Source organism: Mustela lutreola, chromosome 14 (assembly GCF_030435805.1).
Source record: "Mustela lutreola isolate mMusLut2 chromosome 14, mMusLut2.pri, whole genome shotgun sequence".
NCBI lineage: Eukaryota > Metazoa > Chordata > Mammalia > Carnivora > Mustelidae > Mustela > Mustela lutreola.
In genome coordinates this window covers 45,106,532-45,112,531 of record NC_081303.1, presented here as the reverse complement: position 1 = coordinate 45,112,531, position 6,000 = coordinate 45,106,532, and the positions used below count along the sequence as shown (strand labels likewise).

Here is a 6,000-nt window from a genome sequence, read left to right as displayed (position 1 = left end):
ACCATGATAAGAATGTATATGGTGTGTAAAATGGGTGAGTGCTGGTTTGAATCAAGTACCATCAACTACCAACTCCATGACACTGGGTAGTATCAGCCCCATTTTCTCATCTATAAAACAGGGATAATAGAATAACTAATTTATTAGTGTTGTAAAGATTAAACAAGATGATGTGAAGTGCACATTTCTTGGCATCCACCATAAGAAGGTACCTGTATTAGTGATAATCATTATTATTTTAGAAGGCAACATATCTGGTTGAAAAAGATGGACATGTGCTCAGTCATGTATGGGTTAAAACCACGGTAGTAAATTATCCGTTTTGCCCACAAGAAATGAAAGTAGTACAGTGGACTCTATGGGTTGCTACGATTAAATTACACAAGACTGACGAGGTGTTAGCAGGTACACAACAAGAAAGAGCAAACGACTACTCAGAAATCCCTTCATTTATTTTTGCGTAACTCTGTGGATCAGTATAAATGAATAGAGTTCTTATTTTTTTTTTAAGATTTTATTTATTTATTTGACAGACAGAGATCACAAGTAGGCAGAGAGATAGAAGGAAGCAGGCTCCCTGCCGAGCAAAGAACCCAATATGGGGCTCGATCCCAGAACTCTGGGAGTCATGACCTGAGCCGAATGCAGTGGCTTTAACCCACTGAGCCACCCAGGTGCCCGAATAGAGTTCTTATTTACCAGAGTCTACCTTCCCCATCTTCAATGCTGGAAACATGGGATTTGATGATCTCTAAGATAACTTGTACATCTAAATCATACGTATTCACCAGAGATTTTTAGGAATCAGGCGAATGAAATCATCCTGAAATAGCTGAACGATAACTTCTGGCTGCCAGTTTTATGAAATTTTTGCATTTACCAGAGGAGGCAAAGTAAAAAAGGACTTTGAAAAAATTATACTTCCTCTTCATCCTTGCTTCGCCGAAGCCCTTTCTTTGATTTCCTTGACATTGTTGCCTTTTTATGTTTTCCAGCGCTATTCCCCCCTCTGCTTTCTCCAAAACCGAATAGCTACTCAAAAAAAGTTAATTCTATTTCCGTGTCACGATGGACTAATTTAGCCTGCTAGTTGAGAACTGCAATAAAGCTTCTTTTTCAAAATAAAATCTGTGAATTCATCACTGGGGAAAAAACAAACAAACAAACAAACAAAAACCAAAAAAACAAAAAACGATTTTGTGCTTCTAAACATGATTGAGTTCCACAATGGAATGAGATGATAATTTACTTTCCGCCACCTCCCAAGTTAACCGGGAACACAAACAAATAAACAAACACGTTTTTCTGACAGGCAAACCAGGCAAATCACAGACAAAACTGCAGGGCAGGGGGATCAAAAGGGAAAAAAAAAAAAAAAAAAAAACAATCTTGAAAAAGCCGAGCTTCCAATCTCCTCCCACTGGTCTCCGTGAAGGATGACTTCAGTCCCTTTCTTAACTAATTCTGTCACTGTAAAATCCTACAGTCATTCTTCCACACATAAAGGACAAATAAGCTCAAGAGGAGGCTCTCGATGCTTTCAGTTTTAACTATTCACCAATGGTGGAAAAGGCAGAATGTCTGAGCTCTGGCCCGGCGGCCAATCGGAGGGCGGGGTATCTCCCACATGACTCGCTACCCCTGTCTTTCACATGGGCTGTAATTTAGTTCAATTCAGAACTGCAGATAGTACAGCTTTCACAGGAGCAAGGGATGCCTGAGCACAAGTGGCTGAGTTCCGCGTGACTTTATGAAGCCCTTTCCCACCTCCCTCCTTCAGGAAAACGGGAGATTCTGCACCTGCGTCAGGGACAGTCTGGCCAAAGCCTCTGCTCTGCCTCCGGGGACGAGGAGCTAGCACAAATAGCCGTTTTGAAATTGTGAGTATGCATTTCTTTCCGTCAAGGGTGCCGATGAAAATAGTTTTATGTCATAAGCATCAACGATTTGGAGATTTTTTTTTTAATTTTTTTTTAAATTTTTATTTATTATTATTATTTTTTAAGGCACTTCTTTTAAATGTGTAGGAAAAGGTCTCCGGCAGGCAGGAAGATGGTTCGGGGACAATTGTTGCATGCTTTGTTATGTTAAAGAATTAAAAATAAAAGTCAGGCATTCCAAAGAGTAGCTGCAGGAGGGTTGCACCCCGGAACCTTGCTCCTGTAGGCTGCTTTGTTCATAAGAAAAAAATGAAGGCACACTCATAGGTACTTAGTTCACTTCTTCTCCTTCTTTATGTCTAATCAGATCTGATCTGTCCCCAAGAAAAATAAAAGACAAACTTTGCTGACTCCACTGACCAGGGTACCATAGACTTTCCAGACATCTGACAGTTATTATAATTAGCTATGAAAGACTGCTAAGACACTTGGGGGCAAATAGCTCTTAAATTCTGAACAATGGCTTCAAGCCAGAGCTTTCTTTTTATTTATTTTTTAAACCACCACTTTTCATTTCATCATAATGATAGAAACGGGGCTGGTTTCGGTGTTTTCGTCCACAAAATGTGAAATAAAGTCCCAGCAGAAGTGAAAGGTGACTGGGTATAAAGTGGTCAGTGTAAAGATAGAAGGAAAAGACAGCTTTCTGTATCAGGATCCAGCCTTCCATGTATAAAGATTTTTTTTTTTTTTAATTCCTAATAGGGTGGAGTGAGGATGTGGGGGTGGGGAGGAAGCATGCGGAAGCTTCTTTATAGAATGCTTGAAGAATAAAAGAATTTGGGATTTCTTCTTACTAGAAGGCAAAAGATACACTGAGCATCTAACTTACATGCTTGGTAAGGTTTTTTGATGGAGTTTGAAACAGAAGCGACATACAAGCCAGTTTTTTTTTTTTTTTTTAATTTATAAAATAATTGGAAACAAATGGGGGAAGAATGATCCTGTATTATTGCTTTCTTTTTACATTGAGCTAGGCTAACCTAGCAATGCATTATGCCTTTACTTCTAGAATCATCCAAATTCTTAAAAAGTTATAGACTAAGTCTCATAAGAAATTAAAAGGCAAATCAAATCGATGTGATTGTGACTGATGAAGATTTTGAACGACAAAGCCTCCAACAAAAAGAGAGTTTGTAAGAAAACATTGCCCTCCTTATTTTTAAAAGAGAGTATCAACTCCATCAATTATTGAAAGGAATTATTCAAAGGCTCCAGACATAACTAATTATGGCTTAAAGAGATCTGCCAGAGCAGGGCTTGTGTTCTAATTATAAAAGTCCAAGACGGTAGGATTCATTTTTTAAAGAGGACTTGGACACACATTTTCGCATAATCTTTTTTAAAATACACCATTTTTTTTTCTTTGTCTGCTCTCATGTTATCTACACCTCCCCCACCGCCGCCCACTGTGTGCTGAGACACCTGAAGGCTAGACATAATGATCAACAGAGCTCCAGCCTGTCTGGACTCCAGCCAGGTTTTTTTCCCCCCTCTACAATCAAGGAGCTTGCACGCAATGCATGCCCAGCCTATTCCACTGCTATGTGCAGATCCGGGATGGAAGTCTTACACATACTGCGGAAAGATTAAAGACAACAATATCCCCTTTCTTTTACCCCAGACAGCCTCAATTTTTAACCCTTTCATTACCTCTCAAACCAAGACGTCTTCTCCGTTCAAAAGCAGAGCTCAAGGGACCCTGCAACTCCTCACCATATCATACAGCTACACATGCCTCATTGGGTATAGAAATCTCATCTCGACAGACCCATCGGGGGCATATTTTAGGATGAACAGTGTGCTAACGAAACAAAACACAATTTACTCGTGCGGGAAATGCGTTTTTGAATGAACTTAAGCTGTGTGAAATCTGGAAAAAGTCAAAGGTCTGTGGAAAGATTCTTGCAAAGCTTGCAGAAGGTTATAGCGTTTCTGATGACGCTGTTCTTTAACCGTCTCTCTCTCTCTCTCTCTCTCACACACACACACACACACACACACACTCAAGAGACACATTCAGCCGGGCAATTATATCATTATATCACAGAGAAACCCTGGTTTGGTGGTGATGTCATCACATATAAAATTTTGCCTTTGTGGGCAACATTTGCAATCACCTAATCTCCAACGTCTGTTGGGTGTGTGCCCATAGGAAGTTCACATGTTTGTGGGATTAACCAACACCCACAGGAAAGGACTATTTTATTTGTAGCTATCTCTCTCTTGAAGATGTGTTTATGGGGCAGTATGGACATGTTTATCAAGGTATCTGTAGTCAGGCAGAGTTTCTGGTTCTAGGAAGCCTTACTAAGATGCTGGTTGAACATCTTAGAGGTGGCTGAATTTCTACGCTATGAATAGGATTTAGAAACAGTGAACATTTTGCAATCATGTGGATAAAAATGCTACAGTACTAAAAGGTGTTATGACTTGGTGATTCTTATTTGGCACTTACATTTTTGCAAACATTAAATAATTTCACTCTTAACTTACTGGTTAAAGAAAGAATGTATATAAATGACTTAAAAGTAATGCTCATTTCATGTGCTCTGGGTTAGAGGATAATTGGGTTAAAATTTTATGGGCTGGTGCAGTGTTTGTATTTATTTTCAAGTTTATTTTGTGGGTGTTACACTAAACAGTTGTCCACCAATCAAGTTGTCTAGATTTTTAATAATGTGTGTATTTAAGTGTACTGTTTTATTTTAACTCAAATAGAACAAAGTTTAATAATTTTCTGGAAACAGATTGCCATATCTGAGACATAAATATAGAGCAACCGTACATACATAATGTCTCTTCATTACTAAGTTTTGATTTGTAATTTACTCTTCATTAATATAGAACGGCCAGGTATACTTACCAGTTCTTATATACCAAGTATTTGATACATTATTTTTTTGAATTTTGCAATTTGCTCTGAATACTTCTTTCTTGCATACTTAGAAAAGGATTAATTCTGAAAGGATTTGCAACACATATGTATGTGAACAGCACGATTTATACACCAACATACAAAATAATGAGATTAATTTTACTGAGGCATTTATTGTATGATTGTTTTAAAATGAGAAAAAATGTTTTGTTCTGTTTTGCTTTCATGTTACTTTTGTTGAGAAAAGCATATAGCTCAAAGAACAGATACATTTTGTACTTAGAAAAAACAAGCTACACAAGTTAGGTGACATTCTGTGGGGTAAGACTCTAGTGTGAACTAATAAATAACTTTTTTGAGAAATTTTTGGGCTTGACTCCATAATTTTTACGTAAATAGTTCTTCTCCAGCATATACTGGAGTTTTTGCCTGAGGATGAATTATATAATTGTTTTGTCAAACATAAAAAAAATGAACAAGTAGTTGTTGGATTTAAATTTCACCTATTTTCTAAAAACAAAACATGACATTGCCCACTGGGGATACAGGTTACTAAAAAGGCATCTTTCAAAGAATAGAAGATAATGGACTTGATTGAAATAGTTGAACTACGTAACGCCAATTCAAGAACAAATGGTTTTTCAGAGCATAAAGGAGAAAGAACAATTTACTATAGTACAGTTTATTCTTCTTACACAATAGTAATGATTTATTTGAAATGGCAGAACAAACAGTAAATATACAAAAACAACCAACGATTTCTCATGTCAGAGATATGTCAAGATTCTTGTTTTATAGATTAAAATATCCTTAATTCAATTATTTATCTGAAGACTTTAGTGAAAACCTATACTCTTGCTTGCTTAGTTGATATAGTAATCATGTGTTCTTGCACATGTGTATAGATTGGGTATATATAAAATAAAATATATTTGAATGTAGTTTTATGACGAAAAATAAGTGTTGGTATTTTACTATAACCAAAGGTTTTTTTGTTTTTTTAATGATCTTGAGTTAGAATAGTAACATATTTTAACACAATGTAATTTCGATGGGGAGGTCCACATAGCTATGTCTACGCTAGTAGGGGGACATACTCAGATAATGGCTAAATTGATGTATTGATGATGTAATTATTGCAAATGCCTCATATCAAAACATATTTCAATCATTTCAAAAGAT

The 6,000-nt window shown here is 36.9% G+C and overlaps 1 long non-coding RNA gene across 1 annotated transcript in view; it reads left to right on the top strand.

Annotated features, from left to right (window-relative positions):
• The first annotated feature begins 1,673 nt into the window (after positions 1-1,673).
• The window catches only part of LOC131814769 (uncharacterized), a 65,852-nt gene continuing 61,525 nt past the window's right edge, over positions 1,674-6,000 (top strand). The window contains exon 1 of the long non-coding RNA XR_009347447.1: positions 1,674-1,880. This is a non-coding gene — a long non-coding RNA (uncharacterized LOC131814769). The remainder of the gene's footprint in view (positions 1,881-6,000) is intronic.